At 37.1% G+C, this 26,798-nt stretch overlaps 1 long non-coding RNA gene across 1 annotated transcript in view; it reads right to left on the bottom strand.

Annotated features, from left to right (window-relative positions):
* The window catches only part of LOC125104970 (uncharacterized), a 29,476-nt gene extending 4,737 nt beyond the window's left edge, over positions 1-24,739 (bottom strand). The window contains exons 1-2 of the long non-coding RNA XR_007128773.1: positions 24,489-24,739; positions 4,988-4,997 (exon numbers count right to left, since the gene is read on the bottom strand). This is a non-coding gene — a long non-coding RNA (uncharacterized LOC125104970). The remainder of the gene's footprint in view (positions 1-4,987; positions 4,998-24,488) is intronic.
* Between the last annotated feature and the right edge of the window lie 2,059 nt (positions 24,740-26,798).

Below are 26,798 nucleotides of genomic sequence, written 5' to 3'. Positions count from 1 at the left end.
TCTTCTTAGGGGTTTAATGCGTGACTTTCTCCACTAAGCTAATGACTCTTTGAAGGGACTTAAACTCTCAGGGAGTACACAAGAAGCCCACTGTTCTTTTCTGTTAGCCACAAAGACTATGGTTATTTAATAGGAAGCAGTAATGACTTCTTCCGTGTTCTTAATGAAAGAACACATTTTATATCTGCAGGTATCCCTATTTTACTCTCTATGGCACTTTAAGAGTTGATAAGTGAATTTTGACATTTGGAGGCTTAACGAGAAAAAGAGCTGTATGTCAGTGTATCATTGCTTCACACACTATACTAAGTCTATACACTTTATGAGGATAATAAGCTTTCATTGGCTTCAAGTTACCGAGGCGAACATCATGTAGTAATTTTCTCCTACTGTTACCTAAGATACATTTGGATTATAGAGCAATTTCCTGTTACTTTTAGCAAAAAATCAGGTTATAGTTAATTTCATTAAAGTAAGTGGTAGTTATGGACTGCCCTCTCTCCTGCTGCTAATGCATTCACAGGAGGTACTAAATTTAATTCAAGTCCTTAAAAGATACACAGTATTCATGGCATTAATGGCCATAGTTATTCTGAAGCTCTGTGTTTCACCAAGTTAAATTCCATAAAAGCAAGGATGGGAGGGATATGTGTGTGTGTGTGTGTGTGTGTGTGTGTATGTATGTCTATAATCTCCATGGTTAATATGATGCCAAAAACACTATTTCTCAGACAGTGCTTTAGAACACTTAGTGAACGCAGAAAAATTTCAAGGTGGTTGTGTGGTAACAAAACTGTAATTATGAAAAAGTGGAAATCAGTTCTTAAAGTACTGCCTAAATTTTCTATTCTCTTGAATATGAGGTTTTAGTCTCCAACTCCTTTCCCAAACAGCTCTTATCAAAATCTTTAATGACTGCAATATTGAGAAATCCAAGGGCCCATTCCTGGTCTTTATCTTATTTGACTTCTCAACACCATTTGATCTAGTTGATTACTTCCTTGCAACATGTTCTCTATTTGGTTCTGGTGATTAGTTCTCTCATAGTTTTCCTTTTATCTTGCTGCTTGCTTATTCTCATGGTCTTTTGTTACTCTTCCTCTTCATTCCCCCTTCCATTTTCTCCTCTTCTTAATGTTCTGTTAACAAAGGGCTCATTCTTCGAACTGTTTTTCTTTTCAAGCATCAGGTAATCTCATCTAATTCTTTTGGTTTTTAATATGATTGATATGATGATAGCATCCAATTTATATATTCAGCCTGAATCTCTCTGATATGCAGATTCAAAACCCAATTGCTCATGAACATCTCCATCTGTCTCATAGTTAGACTCAAATTTAACATATTCAAACTGAATGCTTTTCTTCCATTCAAATCCACTTTTCCTCCAGACTTCTCAAATACTTAAATGGCAACTTTAGACTGCCAATTACATAAGCCAACATTTGGAGTCATCTTGACTTTTCTCTTCTTCTCATATCCTACATTAAATCCATTGACAAATCTAGTTGACCCTGCCTTGAAAATATACTCAGAGTTCTACCAATTTCACCACCACCACTGCTGCCACTCTGGCTCAAATCACCTTCATCTCTCCACTGGATTTTTGCCATATCCTTCTAATTAGTCTCTCTACTTCTGTCTTCACTCACATTTAGTCTTATACCCAATACTTCTGCCAGAGTAGTCCTGCTCAAATATGTCAGATTATGTCTCCCTCTTGCTAAAAACCTTCTAATGACTCCCTATCCCACTCAGAATAAAATCCTAAATCCTTTCAGTTGCTAATGGGATTCTGTATGATCTGGCCTCTTCTGCCCCCCTGACCCTACCTCTATCTAGTTTCTCTTTTGCTCACTCCACTTTGGTCACATTGGTCTCCCTTGTTGTTCCTTAGTCACCAAATACATGGTTTCTTCAAGACCTCTGTACTTGCTCTTTCCTCTGCCTGGAAACTTTCTGACAATGTCTACATGGTTTGCTCCCTCATGTCCCTCGAGGGCTTATGCACATGTCCTCTCACCACTGAGCCTTCTCTGATATCTTATGTGAAATTCAACTCTTCTCATGTTCCCACTCTTTCTCTTGCCATTCCTTATACCCTCTTTTCTTCATAGCACCATCAAACTAAATGTTTGCTCATTTAATTGTTTATTTTTTAAAAATACTTTATTTATTTGGGAGAGAGAAACCACATATAGCCACACATGAGTGGGAGGAGGGACAGAGAGCGAGGAAGAGGTAAAGAATCTCAAGCAGACTCTGTGCTGAGCATGGAGCCTGATGCAGGACTCAGTGTCATGACCCTTAGATCATGATCTGAGCTGAAACCAAAAGTCAGAGTCTTAACCTACTGAGCCACCTAGGCACCCCTCATTTAATTATTATCTGCTTACTCATTAGAATACAAACTTATTGAGGACAGGGAACTTTGTCTCTTTTGATCATTGCTCTATCCTTATGCCTAGTGTAGCATCTCATTTATAAAAAGTATTAAATCCATATCTGTAGAGTGAATGAGATTGAGTGAGAGTGAACTTTTTAATGTGTGTAATGGTTAAGCATAACCTTATGACTTTTATTTTCCAGAGTCTTTCTCTGATTATTAATTCTCCTGGTCCCTAGGATGGGCTGCTTTCCTGGGTTCTAGAGCTTATAAGGGTTGGATGGGAGTTTTTTGTTTGTTTGTTTGTTTTTTGTTTTTGTTTTTTTTTACTGTTATCATCATTAAAGGGTTATGCCAGGGATAATTGGTCCCAGAGATTGGGTGGACCCAATGAACAGAGCATGGGTTGGGATAGGACCTAGAAGTAGTTGGTAGGAAGAAGCTCACAAAGATAGTTCATCTCAGAAATCTATAAACAGGCAATCAGAAATGTCTTTGATTACAAGGAGCTCACAGCATGAACACGGGAAATGGGCAGATAGTTTGGGTCAGAATGTTCCTGATGCAGGTGAGGCCTGAGCCGTATTGCTGAGGGTCAGAAGCAAGGCTCTACTTCACAGCAGTAAAAATGTGTAACAGAGACATAGATTCATGGATGAGAGTTTTTCTGAATTGAGGAAAAAAACAGTCCTCATATAGAAGGAGCATATAGAGTTCTCAGTGACATAAATAAGTAAGGCAAAGGACTAGAAATTAAAGGAGTGGACATTTATGTTTGTCAAATTGTCAAAGACCTATTTTTGTTTTCAGAATCGTGCAAGCTGTTTATTAAAAATGTAGAATCCCATGCTCACCACAGTTTATCAAATTAGAATGAATGCGGAGAAGCTCTGAGGTGCTATGGTTGCTCCATGATGGATCACCTGATAGTCATTTAATAAGGAGAAGGATAAAAGGGAAAAGCACAATGGACATAACTGGTGTTAAAAGATAGAACACTTACGAAAGAAATTGAAGAAAACACAAAGAAATGGAAAAACATTCCATGATCATGGATTAGGCAAACAGGGGAAGCAGCGGCGGCGTCGCCGCCACCACCGCCGCCGCCTCCTCCTCGCTCTTGTGGATTAGGCAAACATATATTGTTAAAATGTCTATGCTATGCAATGCAATCTACATGTTTAAAGCAATCTCTGTCAAAATACCATCAGTGTTTTTCATAGAGCTGGAATAAACAATCATAAAATTTGTATGGAACCTCAAAAGACCCTGAATAGCCAAAGGAACATTGAAAAAGATAACCAAAGCTGGAGGCATCACAATTCCAGACTTCGAGCTGTATTACAAAGCTACACTCATCTAGACAATATGGCACTGGCACAAAAAAAAGACACATAGATCAGTGCAACAGAATAGAAAACCCAGAAACAGGGGCACCTGGGTGGCTCAGTGGGTTAAGTCTCTCTGCCTTCGGCTCAGGTCATGATCTCAGGATCCTGGGATCGAGCCCCACATCGGGCTCTCTGCTCCGCAGGGAGCCTGCTTCCTCCTCTCTCTCTCTGCCTGCCTCTCTGCCTACTTGTGGTCTCTGTCTGTCGAGTAAATAAATAAAATCTTTAAAAAAAAAAAAAAGAAAGAAAGAAAACCCAGAAACACACCTTCAACTCTATGGTCAACTAATTTTCAACAAAACGGGAAAGAATATCCAAAGGAAAAAAGGTAGTCTCTTCAATAAATGATGTTGGGAAAATTGGGCAGCCTCATGCAGAAGAATGAAGCTGGACCACTTTCTTATACCATACACAAAAATAAACTCAAAATGGATGAAAGACCTAAATGTGAAACAGGAATCCATCATATTCCTAGAGGAGCATAGAGACAGAAACCTCTGTGTCCTTGGCCACAGTAACTTCTTGCTAAACACACCTCTAAAGGCAAAAGAAACAAAAGCAAAAATGAACCACTGGCACTTCATCAAGATAAAAGCTTTTGCGCAGCAAAGAAAACAGTCCATAATACTAAAAGGCAACCTATGAGATGGGAGAAGATATTTGCAAATGGCATATCAGATAAAAGGTTAGTATCCAAAATCTGTAAAGAACTAATGAAACACAACACCTAAAAAACAAAAAATCCACTTAAGGAATGGGCAGACATGAACAGACATTTCTCCAGAGAAGACAAATGGTCAATAGAAGAAAAATGCTTGACATCACTTGGCGTCAGGGAAATATGTATCAAATCATAGTCAGAATGGCTAAAATGAACAACTCAGGAAACAACAGATGTTGGTGAGGATATGGAGAAAGGGGAACCTTATACTGCTGGTAGGAATGCAAACTGGTGTATCCACTCTGGAAAACAGAATGGAGGTTTCTCAAAAAGTTAAAAAGAGGGGCACCTGGGGACACCTGGGTGGCTCATTTGGTTAAGTGGCTGCCTTTAGCTCAGGTCATGATCCCAGGGTCCTGGGATTAAGTCCCATATCGGGCTCCTTGCTCAGCAGGGAGCCTGCTTCTCTATCTACCTCTGCCTGCTTGTTCTCTCTCTCTCTCTCTGACAAGTAAGTAAATAAAATCTTAAAAAAAAAAATAGGAGCACCTGGATAGTTCTGTCTATTAAGCATCTGCCTTCAACTGAGTTCATGATCCTGGAGTCCAGGGATCAAGCCCCACATTGGACTTCCCGCTCAGTAGGGAATCTGTTCCCCCTCTGACCCTCCCCCTTCGCATACTCTCTCTTTCTCTCTCAAATAAATAAAGTTAAAAATAGAGCTACCTTATGACCCAGCAATTACACTACTAGATATTTATCCAAAGGACATAAACTGTTTATAGCAGCAATGTCCGCAATAGCCAAACTATAGAAAGAGTTCAGATATCCATCAATAGATGAATGGATAAAGAAGATGTGGTATATTTATACAATGGAATATTAGCCATCAAAAAGAATGAAATCTTGCCATTTACAATGATGTGGATGGAACTAGAGGGTATTATGCTAAGCGAAATAAGTCAATCAGAGAAAGAAATACCATATGATTTCACTCATATGTGGAACTTCAGAAACAAAACAGATGAACGTAGTAGAAGGGAAGGAAAAATAAAGTAAGATGAAAATTGATCAGAAAGCAAACCATAAGAGATGCTGAACTCTAGGAAACAAACTGAGGGTTGCTGGAGGGGAAGTAAGTGGGGAGAAGGGATAATTGGGTGATGGGCATTAAGGAGGGCACTTGATGTAATGAGCACTGGGTGTTATATGCGACTGATGAATCACCAAACTCTACCTCTTAAACTTAAAAAAAAAAAAAAAAGGAGAAACTGTGATCAGAAATTTTGGGAAATTGATACACCCTATGAACTCTCTTAAACATGAAGAGGTTTTGTGAGGTTAATTGATGATGTGGTAAGAACCAAATTTAGTTTTATTGGGAGCACATTCTCAATTCTGGCTAAGACCAGGAAAAGGATTGTGTACCTGTATTCATGTACATACATAGAAGCATGTATGTATCTATAATTATTCTTCATATGAAATACATTATTTATGATGACTTATTTTGTGTGTGTCTATGGAGGTAGATATTCAAAGTATGTCTTCACATTATTAATTGGCAAAGACACTTATAGTTATTCCTTTTATTATATCCATCTGATTCTAAAAAGGAGGTAAAAAACAGGTGGTCTGAAAGGCATAGCTAACCTTTAAGTCATTTATTTAGTGAACAGTGTCATGGTTTTAGAAATTGTAAATGCATCGGCAACTTTTGAAAGTTTGGAGATTTTTTTCTTGAAAATCAGATTTCCAGCCTGTGATAAATCTAAATTTATGGCAAAGTTAGTCTCCCATTTCACAGAAGGTCTACAATGGTGGCTGTCTCCTTTGTATGAAACCTTCCTTCTTTAATTTGCTGGTTTCTCCTTCCTGTACACTTGCTTCATTCATTTGGGTGAGTCACTTCACTCATTTGAGTTTCTTGCCTGGTGTATTCATGTGCTAAAATAATTTAATTCCGTGAATTGATTAATTCTTCAACCAACTAATTGGTCTACTCAATCAAAACAGATGATTAAGTAGACCAATATAGAAATATTGTCTGACTCATGTTCTTGACAACTTTTTCAATTGAACCTTCTATTGATTATTCTGCCCTTGGGCCTTTAAATAAATTAAGTCCAACTTCTAGGGAAAAGATGTTGGCTTTAAGAGGGAATGTATCAACTTCCTCCTATAAAAGAAGAGAATGTTCAGAGAGAAGAAAATATAGTGAATAGTAATATTTGTGAAATTTTTCCTGACATTACATAGATGTATCAATATGAAGGATGACATAAGAAACTAACTTACAATTCAACTTTTTTAAAGAATAGGAATTCAGTGCATTTTTAAAACCATTATGCATTCTGTACATTTTTTCATGATGATCAGTTTTTAAATTTTTAAAAATCCTACAAACCGTGAAGGGGGAAAAAGGAATTGGACATAGATGGGTTATCAGCATAGAGGAAGGGGTTTGCACTGACATAATTCGAATGGACTAACATATACAGGAAAGGTGTCTGAAAGCTGTAGCAAGTAGTAGTTACCTTACTAACTGAAATGCTGCCATTACATCCAGCTTAGACTTAATATGTAAAAGGACCCCTTTAAATAGTGTAGCAAAGCTATGAATGTAGATGAGCCAAAACTCTAATAAAAGAATTTACCTGATCTTCTTTCCTTTGTAGGAAGGGTCACAGGCTGACCTGGTTGTAATGCCTCACCCTATGGGGTGCACATTTCTCGCCTTCCCTGTGAAGCTCTGGGGACAGGGACTGATTTCAAAATGTGTTAAGAGAGAATGTGCTGATCTTCAGAGTCAGAGAACTTGGGGTTAGTTTAGGAAGACCCAAGTAGAGGGTTAGGAACCAAAGACAAGGATTAAGGAAATATAGAAAAATTCTAGGTTGAAAAGAGTGGATTTAGCCAAGTACCGGATGGAAAAAGAAGAACTGCTGAGGATGAATTTATTTATTTCCCAAAATATGAGCTATGAATAGAAAAGTGACAATGAACATGTATACAGTACATTTTATTGGGCTGGTAACAATTTTCTTTTTGTATGAGCATTTGTCAGACAGTGACACAAAGCCATGTATTTGAATATTTAACATGGCTTGTAAATGAAGCCCTTGTCTTTAAATGTCTTTGTGAAAACAATTGATATTTTCCCCCCAACTAGGCCAAAATGATTCTTTTTAGTATAAAATTAACGCACTTAGTCATTTGCTATGGATAATATGTGAAACTATAATGACATAATCAAAGTGGCCCTCCTCATAATATCAGGTAGAAAGTACATCAATTTTGGAGATGATAATAAAACCAGACTGGAGGTAAATGATTAAATATCATGTTCGAAGTAAAAGTAGAAGAGGGATTGTAAAAATTCCTTTTTCAAATGACACAGTGAGCTGTTACGTAGTATAAGATGCTGTCAGCATGAAGGGGCCGTTACTCTTGTATATACATTAATCGACATTTATGGGGAGCTGAAGCCACAGCTGTGGATAGTATGGATGTAAAGCACACTGATGCCTTTTTGTTCCATTTTTCAGGGAAACCCTGTGCTCCCAGAAGTTAATGTGATTTTTGTTTTTAAGTTATGTTGTAAATAAGGACTTTGTTTTGTTTTAGTAAATAAGGAGGGCTAGCTGTGTACAGAGAAGGATGGGCATTACTACATAAATAAAGGCAGATATCATGATGTCCATCCACAGACCAGGTTTGCTTACCGAGAATGGCTGGCAATGAAAATACTTATTTTAATCTCGAGTCAGCCTTGAAGGAAATAGACATTTTTAAATAAGTTCATTTTGCATCCAATGTGAGTATATAGTTATTCCAGCTTGGAGCACATAAGAGGTTTTACAATGAAGGATGATTTTCCAAAAATTTCATAATAATGGTAACGCCAGTAAAACCATGTTAGTATTCTTTAATGTCACTGTATAGAAGACCTGATAAAATGCCAGAATTTAAAATCAATACCCTATTGTGATTCCACAACCAAATATGGCTTGATTGTTCAGAGTTGATGTTCTTTTATATTTCATGATTTTTACTTTTTTTAATTTTTATTTTTTATTGGAGAAGCAACACAATGACATATTGGACATTTTTATAAGCCATATCTAAAGCTTGCTATAGATTATAAATCTAAAAAAACCCTTTTAAAGCTGAATGCAATCAAAACATGAACTAGGAAAGAAGTCTCCATTATTTCACAAGTAGAAATAGGCATTTTTTTCCTGTTTGGTTATAGTATACTTATTATTTTAGCATCTGATGGTGCTCTTAAAGTAGTATCTCAAGAAGATATATCTTCATAATTTTTAGGCTCCTGTTTGAGCCATTGCTTCCACTGATGATGACATATGTAAATTTGAAGTTTTATATTTAACAGAAATAAAGAAAAAGAAAATAAGTTGAAACTGTCTGAATAAAAAATCAGATCTATGCTCCAAGCTATTCAGCATTGCATCACATATAATTGCTATGGAAAATTTGCTGAAAGAAAACTTAACTCCTCATCACTACTAAACTACTTCTACTAGTAGTAGTATACTGGTTTACAATATTGCTGTATTGTTTTGGAAAGGATTTAAAAATAATCTAAAATTGGTGGTTTATGTGTGCACCAAATGTCGAATGAATGGTCTGCAGATGCTGAAATGCTCAAAAACACTGAGCTAGAGAACAAGTCAGGTTTAAGGTCTGGATGTAGGGCCAGAAGGGAGATGAAGCTAGAAACCTGGAAATAATCAGTGCAGAGGAGTGTGAGAGGAACAGCAATGTGAAAAGGAGTTCAGAGAATCCAAGGTGTTTTCCAGGAGTAACCAGGGTGTTCAGGGTTAGCTAGCCCCTACTGTACACTGGGTGTGTTGCTTTCTGCTAAAGGCATTAAGTTGGGGCTGACCAGTTGAAATTATCTCTGAAACTTTTACTTTCATAATAGATATTATCTTCATTATCTTTAAACCTTTCTTTCTCACTGCCCTTCACTTAATCATTTGATCCTGAGTGACCCTCCTGGCCCCCCAACCAGGAAATGCCCATATGTCCCAAGTTAAGGCATAAGCCTCTTTTATTTTTATTTTCTTTCCATGCATGTCTTTATATACTTCTAGTTTTAAGTAGCATTTAAAGCAAATACCTTTTAAATCACTATTTCTACCTCATCAATCCCTTTGCTCATGGCCCATTTTTCAGCTGCCAGGGGCTATTTTTTCTTAGAGGGAAACTCTTCCCCACCAAGGGTGGGCTTCCTTAAGCCCACAGAGTGAACTTCCTCCTGCTTTGAACTCTGATAGTGCACTCTTCCTCTGAAATTAGTACTATACCATACTTGTAATTAATTAATCATTCATCATGTATGTATTGAATCCTTCATATTGGATCATATGTCCCTTGAGGGTTAAGAGTGTTTTCTGTATTTTATTTATTAACCCCCTCATCTTCATTGCTCCCTACAGAGCAGTAATAGTGTCTATCACAGTGAATATTGCACAGTAGTTGTAAAATACTGGTTAAATAAATATATGAGTGAGTGAACCACCTTGGATACTTGTACCCCTATTTCTGACATTTCATTGGGCAAATAGAAATAAAATTACAATATAAAGCCAAACTTCTTTCTGTTCATTTGTCTCCCTTAAAAGATACTATTCTTGGAACATAACATTTAACAGAGTCCTTAATGTTCTTTTTAAAAATCGGATATTCGGGCACCTGGGTGGTTCAGTGGGTTAAGCCGCTGCCTTCGGCTCAGGTCATGATCTCAGGGTCCTGGGATCGAGTCCCGCATCGGGCTCTCTGCTCAGCAGGGAGCCTGCTTCCCTTCCCCTCTCTCTGCCTGCCTCTCTGTCTACTTGTGATCTCTCTCTCTGTCAAATAAATAAATAAAATCTTTAAAAAAAAAACAAAAAAAATAAAAATCGGATATTCTCATTAAAATATACTGAAACTAGGCTGACATGCAAAGTAAGGCTAAAGGCCATAGGAAAACAAATTTAGCAAACTTCAGTAAGAAAGTGGAGAAAGAGGCATAAGTCTATTTTAATCATTGTTAACTCTTATAAATAACCAAATACTTAACATCAAAAGAAAGGAGTATTAGGGAAGTTGTGGGCTTCTACTAGACACACATGTCAAGAGCTGGTATTTTAGCAGTTTTATTATGTTAGTGACTTGATGAAGTTCCTCTATTTAAAATTCCAATAAACTTATAATCATTTAACGGAGTCCATGCATTCTCTGTTGTATTTTCATTTTCCTTGCTCAATTTACTCATTTTTTCTTTCTTTATAAAATTGATTTTATAAAGCCCATTGTTGGTTGTGCAGTGTTTTGGACTTAAAAATTTGTGAGCTGATTACAACCTTAAACATCTTTAAGTGAATTCATTAATCTTAAATAGGTTTGATGAGTTTGGGTACTTCAGTTTTCTAAAACACACAGACACAAACACACATCAAAAAATAAAATAATTGTCAAAGTTCTTACCAGATCCTTTTATTAAGATTCCTCACTCAGATAGATAAGAAGAAAGAGAATTGAAATACACATATACAGACACATGCTTAAATACTCAATTATATATGCACACATGCATATTTGTCATGATTTCTACCTGATGTTCAAAATGAATGGGTCAAGACCAACGGGTGGTGGTAGAAGTAACATCCTTTACTATTACACCCAGTCATCCACTATATACATTTTCATTTGCTCTTTGCTGGGCCCCTGGGTGCAATGAGTTTGGAGGACCTAGTGTTTAAGCGAGGAATGCTCTCACCAGGTAACACAGCTTTAGTTCCCATGAATTGGAAGCTAGAACTGCTCCTCTCTTTGTATGTAATATGAGCCCCCCCCCCTTTTTTTTTGCCCCTGAACCAATAGGTAGAGAATAGTGTCATCGTTTTGGCAGGGGAAATAGATCCCAATTATCAGCGAGAAATTGGATTGTTCTTCCATCCCATGGTGGAGGCAAAGAAGACAGTATCGGGGATCCAGGGAATTTGCTGGAGGAACTTTTGATACTTCCTTTCCCAGTAGTTCTGGCTAATAGAAAAATATGATAACCTAATAAAGACAAGACTGCTGACTCACTTCCCATAGGAATGAAGTTTGTGGAGTAGAAGGAAGTCTAATTACAAACGTAGGTCTTAGGAACCAGGTACAGGAAGAACAACGGAAACAGCTGTAATTGATATTATCTAGTTGTTTGTTTTTTCACTTTTTCCTTTTACTTTCTATGAAGAACCCCATTTTGGCTAGTATGTAAGGTTTGGGATGGGAGTGTGACTTGAGTTGATATCACCCTATTTTATAGGAAGTCTGGTAGGACTTCAGATATTCTATGTGTTGGGGACACATTTCACCTGGACAAAGGGCAAAGAAGGATGCTAATAGGGAAAAGAAGTTGACTTTGATATGTAATTTCACTCACATCTCAAGACCCACTTTGTAACCATTTTCTGAGCCAGGCAACCAAGTTATACGGCTTAAGTGCATGGTCTTTTTTGTCTTCCACCTTGTGGTTGGGTGTGGCCCATAGGGTGCCATGGCTGTAGATCCACAGGAGAGAGAAGAATGAGATCTAAGCATTTACTTTTCTGGCTCAAGTTGCCTGTGACTGGCTTCTTTGACTAAAGTTCAATATTTCACTCAAAATAGCCTCCTTCGGGGCGCCTGGGTGGCTCAGTGGGTTAAGCCTCTGCCTTTGGCTCAGGTCATGACCTCAGGGTTCTGGGATCAAGCCCCGCATCAGGCTTTCTGCTGAGGGGGGAGTCTGCTCCCCCCCGCCCCGCCGCCTGCCTCTCTACCTACTTGTGAACTCTCTGTCAAATTAAAAAAAAAAAATAGCCTCCTTTCTGTGATCCCTCCTAAGCCTGTGGGTCATTGCCTTTATTCTGGATTAGTTCTTTAGCACCTTCTGGTTTTTGTAGAGCCTATATACACGTTTGCAAACCCTTCTCAAATTTTCCTAACTTGCCTGGTCATCTGCTTTTAGTTAGGAACTGCGCTGAAATAATCCCCTTTGTAACCCCAATTAGTAAAAAAAGAACTAGGCCATGAATAAGAGTTTGAGGTGGAGAAGAGGTTATGAACTGTGGTTTGGGGCTTTTAGAAGAAGGAGAGGAAGAGTTAGGGATTAAGAATATAGGGAATCATTGTAAATCTCTTTTTTTTCCTTCCAAATATATTTTCCCATTTGGTAGGTTGCCTTTTCTTTCCTTTTTATTATAGACTTAAAAAAAATTGAGATATAATTGACATGTGATATTAGTTTCAGTTATACTTCATAATGATTCAGTTTTTGTATATGCTGTGAAATAATCACCCCAGTAAGTCTAGTTAACATCCATTGACACATTTAGTTGTAATTTTCATTTCTTGTGATGGGACTTGCAAGATCTACTTTCTTAGCAACTTCCAAATACACCAAAAGTACTGTTAACTATAGTCACCATGCGACACATTACACCTCCAGGACTTATTTATTTGACAGCTGGAGTCTCTTCTTGTGTAGCAGGACCGCTGTATAGCTCTCTTGTCACATTAGTGTCAATTCATTCTTCAAATTTTTATAGTTCCAGATTTAGCCTGAAATCAGGATCAGCTACATGATTTATGGGGTTCAGTGAACAATGAAAAAATGCAGAGATACCTGTTAACAATTCTTAATCCTTGCAAGAGGGCAATAGCAGAGCCAGAAACCAAATACAGGGCCCCTCTGAGGGGTGTGCACCTGCAGTTTGCATGCCTGTGGAATTGGCTCTGCCTGAAATCCCAGGATATAGGAAAGAGAGGCCACCAATTTTAAACAATATAAGCAAATCCAAGTTATCAAGATGAAAAGTCTTAAGTTACAAACGTATTTTGCCATAATTCCTGAAGGAATTATGTAGAGAGAGCTGCTGTTGTTCAAACTTTTATCCTTTCTGGGGCTCTTTATCAGAAGTCATTAGGAAGGAATGAAATATACTCAGAGGTTGGGGCCTTTGAGTCACTAAGGCAGTGATTCTCAGTGCTGGCTGCTACTTAGAAGGTCCTGGGAAGCTTTAAACAAAACCCAATGACATCAGAAGGGGTGCCTTTAGGTTACAGCACCCCTTTTGACTTAATTGATCTGTCCTGGGACCAATGTAGCTTTAACAGCTTTCAAGGTGATGCTAATCTTGTAGACTGGCCTGTGTACTATTCCTATAACTTTTTTTTTCCCTTCACAGTTGGAAATTGCTGGAGTTTCAGTCACTTTTAAAGAGAAGTTGACACCTCGCTTTTGCATTCCAAGGAAAAAGATAAGGAACAAAGTTAATGCAGGATTTTAATAAAGCAAGGAGTTCTCCAGAGGATTAGGGAAATAGAATTTAAGTTGGAAAGATGTAGCCTCCATTTGAGCCTGGTCTTGACTTCTCTTTAAGTTTAGCTTCAAGTGGTATTTTCATGTCAAATTACCATTGGGATATAAATAAGTGCTCCATTAATAGACACAATGATATTTTGCTTATATATATTTTTCCTAGATAAAGCATTTCTTTGGGATTTGTTTGTCCCAGTGATTTTTCAAAATGTGTTGCAGAGATTCTTTCAAGGGTTCTGTGAGTTAAAACTATTTTCACAGGATTTCTAACATGTTGTCTTTTCCACTCTCATTCATTCATGTATGTGCAATAGAGTTGATACGAGAGGTTGAGTACAGAAGCAGATAGAGAATCTAGTTGTTTTCTATTAAGTCAGACGTTAAAGGGATTTGCAAAAATTTAAAACAATGACTATATATTTTTAAATAAAAATTATTTTTAAGTATTTTTTAAAATACTTAAAATTTTTTAAAATTTTTTTTAAAAAATTATTTTTAAGTATTTTTTTAAATACTTAAAATTTAAAAATTTTTTTTAAAAATTCTTTTTAAGTATTTTAAGTATTTTTAAGTAAAACAATTTTAAGTAAAAATAATTTTAAGTAAAATTTTTAAGTAAAATGTTATTTATGTAAACACATGGTTTTACCATTAAAAAATAAACAACTATTTAATAAAATCAGCTATAATTTCTAATTACACTAAATAATTATAGGTATAACCTACATAAAAGTTCTCTGAGTTCTTCAGTAATTTTTTTCATAACCGTTTACTTTTGTCTTTTCTTTTAATTTTGTTTTTTTCACCAAGATAAGAGCACTCCTTAATGCCTTCACTTATGTCACCCATCATTCCTTCACCCCACTCCCCTCTGGTAACCATCAGGGGTTCTCTACAGAACCTCTCTCCTTTTTTTTACATCTCTCCTTTCCCCTCCTTTACTCTTTTTTTTTTTTCCTTAAATTCCACATGTGAGTGAAATCATATGGTATTTGTCTTTCTCTGAATGATTTATTTTGCTTAGCATTATACCCTCTAGCTCCAACTATGTCAATGCAAATGGCAAGATTTCAGTCTTTTTGATGGCTAAATAATATTCCATTGAATAAATATACAACATCTTTATCCATTCATCTATCTGGTTCTTTAATTTTTAAGGGTGTAAGGAGACTCTGAGACCAAGAAGTTGGAGAATGGCTGTTGTTACACCATGCCAGTTTTTGAGATTAGACATCTATATTTCACTTGAAAAGAACATTTTAACTTGTTTTTGACCCCATGTATGAAACCCTCTACCATGTGTGAACATAGGCTTATGAGCCTATAAGATAATAAATACTGGCTAAATATTTCACTTATTCATTCATTTAACACATTTTTTTTAATTGAGTTTCTACTATAGCCAGATACTGTGCTAGTTCCTGGGAATACAGCAGAGATGAAAAAAGAGGCTTTGCTCAGGTTTGCAGCTAGTCTCTCCTAGACCATAGCTTACCTTTTCGTTCTTTTACCAGTGTTTGTCACAGATCAAAATTTTTAATTCTGAAGAATTTTAATTATAAATTTTCTCTTTATGTATTATGCTTTTAGTTTATATTTAAGAATACTTTGCCAACCCAATGTCTTGAAGAAATTTTTTGTTCTTTGTGTTTTTGTTTCTTTCCTAAAGCTTTATAGTTTTATGTTTTGCATTTAGATTTAGGATTCATTAGGATTCATAAAGACATGTAGATGTCCAATTATTCCAGAATTGTTTGTTGAAAAGATCATTCTTTCTTTGCTGAATTGACTTTCCACAGTTGAGAATAATTAATTGACTATATTGGTGTGGGTTTATTTCTGGGTTCTCTAGTTAGTCCCATTTATTTATCTGAGCATCTATCCTTTCACCAATACAGTACTGTTTTTGAGGTCTGTAGCCTTATAGTAAACCATGGAATCAAGTTGTATAATCCTTTTTTTCTTCATTTTCGAAGTTGTTTTTGCTTTGAACTCTTGTTTGCTTTTATATGTTAATTATAAAATCAGCTTTTCAGTACTTACAAAAAGTCCTGCTGAGGTTTTGACTAGAAATCATTAAGTCTATAGAAGAATTTGGGGATAATTGGCATCTTAACAATATTGAATCTTCCAACATATGAATATCAAACATTCTCCTTTAATGTAGGTTTTTGATTTTTTATCAGTGTTTTATAGTTTTTAGCATATAGATCTCACACATGTTTAAACTTGCAACTATGTATCTTATTTTTCATAGCTGTTGTAAATTGTTCTTTAAAATATTTCTTTTTCAAATTGCCCATTGACAGCATATAGACACATGACTGATTTTTGTAAATTGATTTTTTTATACTGTGAAAATTCAGTTATAAACTTTTTTTTGCAGCTTTCTTGGGATTTTTCTGTGAACACAAGCATGCCATCTGTAAATAGAGCCAATTTTATTTGTTTCTTTTCAGTCTGTATTGCTTTTATTTCTTTTTTAAAAATTTCTGAATGCTATTTTTTGGTGGATATAAATTCTGGGTTAATAGTTCTTTCCTCCCAGAGCCTTAAAACTGTTGTTACATTTACACCTGGGTGGCTCAGTCAGGTTAAGCATCAGGCTTTTTATTTTGGCTTGGGTCATGATCTCAGGGTTGTGAGACAGGCTCCTCTCTCAGTGAAGGGTCTGCTTTGAGATTCTCTCACTCCCTCTCCGTCAGCCCCTCCCCCCCTTTCTCTCTCTCTAAAAATAAATAATTAAAATCTTAAAATATATATATATACTGGTGTTCCAACTTGTGGGAGACAGAAAAACAGACCTGCAAGGATGTTCATGTTCTAATGCCTGGAACCTGGGGCTAGTTTACCTTACTTAGAACTTGGCAACATAGTTGTAATTAAGTTAAGGTTAAGAAAATCCGGGATTAGTGAGGGGGGGGCGGAGCTCCACTTAATCCTTTAAAAGCAGAGAACCTGTTCAGCTGTTGTCAGAGACCTTCAGTGTTGCTGGGTTTGAGAATGGTGGGGAAGTGTCGTGAAAATGAAGAACATATGCAGTCTCTAGAAGCTGGAAGTGGTAAGGAAACGTTCTGTCCTTGAGCCTCCAGAAAGGAAAGCAGCTTTACAGCTGCTTTGATTTTAGTCTTGTGAGACCAACTTTAGACTTCTAATTACAAAGCTCTAAAGGTAAGACATTTATGTTCTTTAAATCTACTGAATTTGTGGTAATTTGTTACAGCAGCAGTAGAAAAGGAACACAAAGGAACACAACTGTTGTCTGGTTTCTGTTTATGGGTTTTGTTGAGAAATCTTCAGTTATCTGAATTGTTCCTTTTTATGTAATGTCTTATTTTCTCCATTTTCTGGTAGTTTTTATTTTTAGTAGTTTTATTATGAGGTGTTTGGGTAGGGTTTTGTTGTTTTGCTGAACGAGTTAAACCTATAAAATTATGTTTGTTGCTCTGAATTGAAGTATTTTAAGCAGGAAAATGCAGTGGGGGTAAAATGGGTTGAAAACTTTTTTCCCCCCTAAGTGTGGTGTTTACACTGTGCTGTGTCCCACACACTTCTATATAAATTTTGGAATTAGTTTAGCAATATATGTAGTCAAATCAGCTGGAATATCAATAAGGATTGTGTTGAATTTGTAGACCAACCGACCAACAATAGTAAGTCTTCTGATGTCTTCCCCTTTGTTGAGGTCTTTTCTAATTTCTTTCAAAAGAGTTTTATAGTTTTCAGAGGATGAACTTTGTGTTTCTGTTGTTTATTCTTTTGTATCGAGACTATTTAAATGAAATTTTTAAAAATTGCTTTGTTTGCTTATTGTTCCTATATAGAAAAACAGTGGATTGTAATATGTTGAACTTACATCCTGAAAACTTGCTTGAACTCCCTTATTCTAAACGTGTTTGTTTGTTTTAGCAGATTCCTTAGAATTTTCTATTAACATGGTGTATTACATGAGTTGACTTTTGGATGTTGAACCAATTTTGCATTCCTAGGATAAGTCCTATGGGTGGTCATTATGTATAATAATTATCTTGACATGTTGCTAGATTTGATTTATGATATTTTGTTAAGGATTTTTGCATCTATATTCATAAAAGATTTGTAGTTTCTCTTTTTATAATGTGTGAAGCCTGAAAGCAACCCCCACTGAGCTATAAGGTAACAGATAATCTCTGTCCCTTGGGCTGAAAGGAGGAAAGCTAGAGATTCAGCCTAAATTAAGAAAACCTGGAGTTCCAAGGGTTGCAGGTAGATCAGAAGACCTCCTCAAAGAGTGGTTGGAAGAACTATTGGTAGTATATGGAGTAATCCAAGATTATTTCCAAACTTTGCTGCCTTGCCAGGGGAGGGCTGAATTCTTCTTGGTTCCAGGCGATAGGAAGTCTGGAGACATCCCTAAGAAAGGACGAAATAGTTAGAGATATTCAGGCCCACTTAATCCCTATCTGTCTCCCACAGTGGGAACAGACACAGGCCTACTTAAACACATCAAATGCTCCATGATCTGCATTAGAGTGATTGACTATCCTGATTTGCTCTGGACTGAAGACGTTCCCAGGACATGGGACATTTGGTGTTAGAAGGTGGGAGAGGCCTGGACAAACTGGGACAAGTTGGTCAGCCTGCTTCAAAGCCACCTACTTTTCCCAGTAAAAATATTTTCTCTTGAGTTGCCTAGCTAGGTGAGAAGACAAAAGCAGTGTTCTGGAATGACCTACAGAAAGGAATGCATGATCAATATGGAAATCCAGGGTTTCTCATATTGAGGTCAGGAAGTTAGCATAACATGTTTTCACAATTCTCTGTGGAGATAGTACTTTTATTTCAAATACAATAAAGTTAAATGTAAGAATTTTTTTTTCCTTTAAGAATCTGAGAATGTCTGCCTTAGAATAGGATATTTCCTAATAATTTCAATGTTTGAAATTTTGGCTGTTGAACAACAAGCAGCCCTGCTTCAGTTTTCAGGTTCTAACAAGTAAAAGGCAAAATCAGTCTAAACAGTAAATACCAAGTAGAATCCAAATGTGTTTCGTGCAGGTTGTTCCAACAAGGCTTTTCCAGTCCTTCCATTCGATAAGAGAGTTGTGAAAATTGAATTACAGCAAAGCACAAAGTAGTGAAGAATGTAGAACTCAAAATTTTGCACTTGCCATAGCTATTGGTAGCATAGTTGGGTTGTGACTCCTGGATTTGTTTCAGCAAAAAAATCATCAGTTATGTTAAATTACTGTTGTTAATTATTTTTATCCATTTAGTAACTTCTTGAGTTTTAACTAGGTTTTACTGTTGAATAAGAGCAATAGTTGTGATTACCTTTATACTAATATTTTTCTGTATATACAAGTAACATAATAAAGTCAACAGAGAGAGTGTGTGTGTGTGTGTACACACATACTGGTTTTCTTTTTTAACTGGCTATATAAGGTAATAGGTATAGTCTCTTAAAGGTATCCTGATTTAATGAAGATGCATTATTATTAGTAAAGCTTTTGGCTCTGTAGAGGGAGATAGAGAGGATAAATGGGAAGAGGGAATGAATGGAGGAAATTAAAGAGCTAATATATCCTATGGCTAATTGCATATCTGATTTCCTGATATTTTTTATTATATTATTTAGAATCCACAAACCTTTAAAAATCTCTAAAAATGTCTAAGTCATGACTCCCATGATTTTACTGGCATGGGTTCTAAGGAAATATAAGACTGTGGTGTAAGTCTTTTTGGGGGGTAATATGGAAATTAGGCATGGGTAATATGAAAACTTCCTGAAAGTATAATAATGAGAACTGTAATAAGTAATACTTAAATTGATCTTCTATATGTTACATATGGTACTAAATATTTTAATAGATTATTTTCCAACCAATAATCTACTAATACATTTAAAACCATTATTTTCCAAACATCTGTGAGTAAGCTGCTATGCCCATTTCCTAGAAGAGAAGGCAGAGGCACAGAAAAGTTAAATAGTAATTTGCATGAGGTGGATCCTGAATTTAAACTCAGATTATCTTGCTTCAGAGTGTATATTCTTAAACATTATGCAAAGAAATATGATTAACAATAAAATCCTCAATTATCTATAATAAAGGAGAAATTTGAGATTTTAGACAAAGACTTGGAAATAAGTGGGGAAAAAATCAACAACCATCCAATATTTATGATTAAATAATCTTTGATGTTAATATGCTAAAGATAAAATAATCTGTCATTTAAAAAGAAAGGGAGTGAAAGAAAAAAAAATTGTAACTAAAGACTCCTTCACTTGGTTTCTCTGTGTAAATAATCTCTGTACCCATCATGGGGCCATTTGGTTTCAGTTTTATGTTGTATGTTGTATGGTAAAGTAGAACTCACTGGTGTCCTCAAGCATAAACTGGGGATAAAATAAAATACTTCCTTATTGACTTAGGCCTCAAAAAGTTAGGTCGTAGTATTGTAAAATGCTTTGTAAAATGTGAAGTGTTTTGAATGTTATGTATAACATAGGCTCATTTGAAGACATGAAGTCTAAGAAAATGTTGGTGTTTGGGAATACATTAAGTTCTATTGGGGTTGATTTTTCTAGAAGAAAATATTTCACAAGTTTATAAGCCTAGGTTACACAAGAATTAGAATTTTTGAGCAAGGTCAAGTCATTGCTGCCATTAGAAAGGATCCTATTACCAGGAATAATTGAGGAAAAGTGACCTACAAAAACCTATTCCTAATAACTTGGAATATTTTACTATCTTAAAAGTCTGTAAACTCTACAGGAACGATCAATCAGTCTCAAAGTAGTTTCCAAGGAGTGTATTTTGATTGGGATTTATGTAGATCAAAGAAATATTTTAGTGAACAGCATAAAGGGAGCTTTCTGTTTTTGTGTTTAAGGCAAAGCATGAGAAATGTAAATGGGCCATTTAAATGAGACAATCATAAGTGGAACTCACTTTAGATGCAATTGGATGTAAAGACTTAATAGTCATCAAGATTGTGTTTTTTTTATTTTGTAAACTCTTCATCTCATACAGGATTTTTCAGTATAAGTCAAAAATAAGTGCCATCAGTTCAAGATTGGTATTATCTTTATAGCTGGTGATTACAGAGAAAGAACAAACCTTCTTAGATAGCATCAGGAAAGTCCTACATATATTTTTTGACTGTTCTGGCTAGATTTCTGTCATTATCTCAGACTGAATTACTGTGCTTTGTAATGGAAAGATGAAAATAGAGCATGTGATTAAAAATATCATATGAGGGGATGGCCACCTGACTGAGATCTGGTGAGACACTTGACAAATCATGGGTTATCTTATGAGGCCTCTGTTTTGGGGCAGACTCACCAGGAAATAGTATCTTTTTCTGATATGCTAAATTGGTAGGGTGTAAGCATGGATAGCCAGGGGCCATCTTGATTGCATGTAGATCCAGCCTATCTATAAAACAATGGTCATCTTTAATGCTCTTTAGTGAATATTATTAAACACACAGTAGGTTTGTATTTCCAGGCTTCTTTGTGATGGATGGCATCATGTGACTTTATCTGCACAATAAATCATGAGAGGAAATGATGGATCACTTCTGGATGGTTACTGATGTGAATTCCTCCAGAGTGCTTTCCCTTTAGCACAGCACTTGATGATATTTGAAGTGGAGCTTGCTTCCATAAATCTGAATTATTCCTGAGTTATTACTGTGATCAGGGTCTCCCTCTTGGATCCCAATGAGCAAATAAGCAAATAATCTTGAGTTATAAGTCAGATTTTAGGATTATTTGTCACTGCACCATCATCTAATCCATCTGATGAACCTGAAAGTGTGTAAATTCTACATAAGCTAAACATTTGTTCATTCTTACACATTTGTAGGGTCAAGTACTGAGGCAAATGTTGGTTCTGTTCATTCTTACAGCTCTTTAATTTTTATATTAAGTATACATAGAAGGTTTGGTGATCAACTGTTCTATGTATTCCTAAAACAGTTGTCAGTGACTCCATTGAGCCTTTTATAAAACTAAGTACAGGGGCCCCTGGGTGGCTCAGTCTCTGAGCCACCCAGTTAAAGTCTCTGCCTTCAGCTCAGGTCATGATCCCAGGGTCCTGGGATTGAGCCCCCCATTGAGCTCTCTGCTCAGCGGGGAGCCTGCCTCCCCTGCTTTCTGCCTGCCTCTCTGCCTACTTGTGATCTCTGCCCGTCAAATAAACAAATAAAATCTTTAAAAATACAAAACAAAAACTAAGTACAATTTATTGGAAGATGGTAATTTTTACCCACTGCATAGAGCCTTAGTATCTAAACGTTGGAAGGAAGTAAACTTGTGTTTGGCTTAAAGTCTGAATGAAAAGGTTATGTGCTTTAGTGTTAACATTCTAAATGAGCAATACCTCAGAGACCAAGATGTACAATCTTCCAAGCTCTTCTCTTAGGTTGAAATTATAAGTTATATTGATTTATAAGTTGTATATATCTCCTTTCTTCAGGAATTCTTCCCCCTTGCAGCAACAGAATGTCAAGGAAACATTTTCTGTTGCATATTAACCAAAGACATAAGAAAACAAATTGCTTTAATGAAATATTTAAGAACAATACTAGGGTAATATATAACTTTAGATTCAGTTTTCTGCAGCTGGAAGTTTCAGCAAAGAAATGAAGGTATAACAGATAAAATTTCTAATATGAATTAGAAAATCAAGATGCAAATTTTCAAAGGAAAGAAATGAAGTAGTTTCCTAGCTGTAAGGTAAGTTCACCCAAAGGGGTGATAGAAGAATTGGATTGTTAGAGATCTTATTAGGATTTGGTGAAAAGGATTTCTTAGGTATAAGGTGTGCAGTGATTCTTGGCCTTGACCTTAGCATGGGGTTGGGAGCATGGTAGTGGAAGATACTTCATCAGGACTATGGAGACTGTTAGTGATGAGGGAGCAGGAGGCTGGCTGAAGACAAAGCAAAAGCTGGCTCCTTGCACCCCCTCTCCACCTGCTCCCCTCGGTATTGTGTATGACATTCCTCAGGCACCCCTGACCGCCATAAGAAACAAATAGTTAACTTGCAGAGATCACAATCCTGCAAGACAGGAATCTCCCAACTATCTTGATGTTAATGGCTTGCTAAAAGACAACAGAGGTCTCCTGGCACCTGGTAGGCCCTCTTTAGCATATGAATGTCCCACTGAAGCCTCCCTTCCCCTCACCTTCCCCCAACCGCAGGGTACATAACCTGCCATCCCTCACAACCTGGGGCAGCAGCTCTTCCTGCCCACGGGTCCTGTCCCCGTGCATTAATAAACCACCATTTTGCATCAAAGATGTCTCAAGAATTTTTTCTTGGTCATCCGCTCTGGACCTCAGCCCACCAAACCTCACCTAGGTTCTAGAACTTCATCATATGGTGCCCAACGTGGGGCTGTGAGTCACATTTGGACTCTGAGCTTCGGTGCAAAATTGGTGAGTACTTTCTCTCCTTTTCCTTTACACTCATTTCAGGGGCTTTTCAAGGAGTATGGTCTTATTGGAACACTTGCATGTCAGTTGCTCAGGCTGTAATCCTCTAGCCCGTGAATGCTCTATGGGGAGGAGAGCGTCTGCCTTTTGGCTGTAAGTTAGTACCCTGGCCGGAATGGCAATAAGACCCAGAAACTTGATGGCCTCTCTTTATTCCTGTTCTTATAAAAGTTGTCTCTCTTGGGCACGGGACAGCCACCTAAGTCACTAGGATGGCTGCCAATCTTAAGACTCCCGTGTGAGGTTTCCTCCTGATTGATCTAATGTTATCCCCTCCACATCCCTGGTCTAGCCACTTCTGGCTGCGGGACCTCCACTGGGAGCCGGCCGAAACCAGTACCCGATTGAATTAACCGGGGACTGTTTCTTAGGGAAGTTGGCTGTAAGGACCTCATGTGTTGGAATGTCGCATAGACCATGATGGATTTCCGTCTTTACTGTTTCTCATCAGCGTCTTCTACAGACTACTTAAAGCTACGAAATTGGGTAATTTCCCCCTGCAAAAACTTTTCTAGTATTTCCATGGGTTAAAATGGCAAAACAGTATACAGTCTTCAGGACATACGATGGCATGGCATGGCACAGTCTTTTGGTCCATTTACCAGGCACCCATCAGCAGCCTAGGATGTGATGGGGAAGTGGAGGGATGCCGGCACCCCTCCAGGGCCTTTTATGGAAGGAATGCCTTCCCAGGGAAGGCAGGATGGTGATCAATAGCGATATCTTAAGGGACACCTCTGGTCGCTTTTGACACATGGGAACCTCTGACATATCCTGCGTGGGACGCCACCCAGGAGTCAGGGGGGGGGTTTGGTAATGGACCTTCTTTACGTTTCTGGGAGCACGGTCTCAGTAGGCTTCTTCAGTTCCCAAGGACTCTACCTTGGGGTGCCTTTTAACCCACTGGAAATAATTTGGATTGCAAAACTTAGGAAAGGACTGAGTTCCTGTAACACTGCATGGCCTCAGTGGGATCTATCAGTTAGATCTTCTCTGCAGGAAACAGGGCAAATGGACCTAGGATACCTTCGTTGCTCATACCTAGGCCTTCATTGCTCTGCACCAGGACCCCAAACTAAGGGGCCTTGCAGAATGTGTTTGCCGAAATGAGTCAGCTAGTAAACTTAATTTTGACATACTGGATGATAATTACATTTGTAGGACTTCAGATAAGGCCAGGTTGCTGGGCCATCCCTAGCAAAGGGGACTCTGACTTTATTTCTCTCTGTTTCTCCTAATAGATGTGGGGGCTTCTCCCTCACTCATTTCCCATGTTAATGGCTATAACTGGAGCCAACTGGGGTTAGTCTGACTCGAGACAGAGACCATAAGGAATATTCCCAAGCAGTTGCCTAAACTCTCTTTGTTTCGGGGAAGTTTCCCTGTCTTCTCTGGCCCGACTTGGACTGCTCAACCCCTCCCCCCTTGCCGGTGGGAAAGCATGGCATCTGCTCCTCTGTTGGGGCTGATGAGCTCTAGAACCAGGAATCCTTCCTCTGCCTCCTGGCAGCACGTTGTTTCCTCTGTCTCCCCTTCTCCTGTTTCTGCACCAAAGTGCATGCGGCCTGCATGACTAGCCTCTAGACCATCCTTGGTGCTTCCTGCACCACAGCTCCTCCTTCTCTCTTCACTGTCAAGGAGCAAGAAGAGCAGCCCCTGGACATAACACCCCCCACTCCAGATCTTCCCACGCATGTCTCAGGTAAACATTCAAAGTGGAGTGGGCCCAGGTGGAACGTAAATCAGTATTGGAACTAAGTTAAGTTTGTTGGTTTAATTAAGATAGACGTGTCTTTTAAGTTATCAGCAGTAAATGTGAAACTTCGAAATTTATTGAAGGTCAAAAAAGCTTGTGTTATTTGTTAAAATTTGTTAGCAAAGAGATGACTAAAATGATGGTTAATTGTCTGTCTCAAAGTTTTAATGGGTAATTGCTGAAGTAGCTTTCAAAGTCTTTGGTAACCTGAAAGTTTAAAGTTTTGCTTGGATAACAAATGGAATTAAATTTTAGGTTTTTTCCAGATAGGATAAAATGCTAAGTCATTAATTACTGGATATAGGTTTGTGCTTTTGACTTCTTACTGCAAAGAAACTAAGAGTATTTAAATCTGTTGGTAAACATGTTTTGCGCTTAACTGATTAATAAATTTGCCATCTGAAGAATTCTGTTATAACAGTTCACAATTGGTTAATACTTAGTCTTCACTAGAGATTAAGGTGTTTCTAAAAATACAAAATTCTGCTAACTGTAAGACTGATGGAAATAAGGGAAACAACTCTGTGGAAAAGTAGATGATATGTAAGAAAGATTTAAGGAATGGGAATACATTTTCTTGAGAGTAAGAGAAGGTAATTTTGTCCTAAATGAGATGGTTGTTTGGAAGGAAATGACTTGGGACAAAACCTGAATGCAAAGGAAAGTTGTAGAAGGTTTGTGAAGGAAATCTTAAGGAATTTTAGCTATGGTTAAGACAGACTAAGATTGAAAGAATGGGTTTTAAAGGTACATTGGTATAAGACTGAAATTCTCTCTGTTCAAAAGGACAAAGTTTTCTTAGATTAATTGATCTGCTGTGACAAAAATGTAAATGGTTTTCTCTTTGCCTGCCCAGAAAACCCAGTTTCTATGTTTTGTTTTATCAGGTGTTTAACGTCCCTAATTATATTTAGGCATGTGCCTCAAAACTTTCTAAGGTTTAGCAAATGTTGACAAGATGTAAGTTGTAAATCTCTTTAACTCAGGCTTTTCCTTGGTAAGCAAAGTTACTCATGAAGTACTGATGAACCAATGATAAACCTTGGGTCACATTTGGAAAAATACTATAACTATTCTGGAGATTCTTTGCACTTCCTAAAGTTTTAATGTTTTGAGAGATCATCACTTGATATTGTAATTATGGAAATGTTATGTGTCACAGAATAACCTGATTTCCTTGCCAGCGAAACTGTAAACTCTCAAGCACTTTACTATATCTATTCTGAGTTTTTATATTTATAAAGGTTTTAATTCTCTTGTAAAATAAGTTTTATCTTCAAGGAGATTCATATAAAGGACTTTCAGGACAAATACAGATATTTGATATACTTGAAAATCCTAAAACTGAAATGGGTAAGAATTTCCAAAACTAACTAAAGGTACATTCACCAGATTTAGTAACATGGGACTAAATGAACTAAAACACTATAGTTTTGTCTTATTTTAAACATTGCTGGTTCTCTAAAGTTTGCTCTTCCAGACTAGGGATACTTTTTCTTAAGTTATCTGTAACTTACAGAGATGTAAAAGTATTGATTTGTAAACAAATCAGAGCATTCAACTTTTCTCCCTATCTGAACCCTCTGAAACCAAAAGGTCTCAGTAAGTCTTCTTTCTTCCATGGCAATCAGTCATTTGCATAAGTTCAGTAAGAATCTGTTCTCCTTGTAACAGGACAGCATTGGAAACTGGTTATTTTACCAAAGCTTTGACTGGAATGTCCTATTTGAAAAGACTCAGATATGACCAGACAGTTTAAAGG

The sequence above is a fragment of the Lutra lutra genome, chromosome 1 (genome assembly GCF_902655055.1).
Source record: "Lutra lutra chromosome 1, mLutLut1.2, whole genome shotgun sequence".
NCBI lineage: Eukaryota > Metazoa > Chordata > Mammalia > Carnivora > Mustelidae > Lutra > Lutra lutra.
The sequence above is the reverse complement of the archived record's forward strand: the minus strand, read 5'-3'. Positions and strand labels throughout refer to the sequence as shown.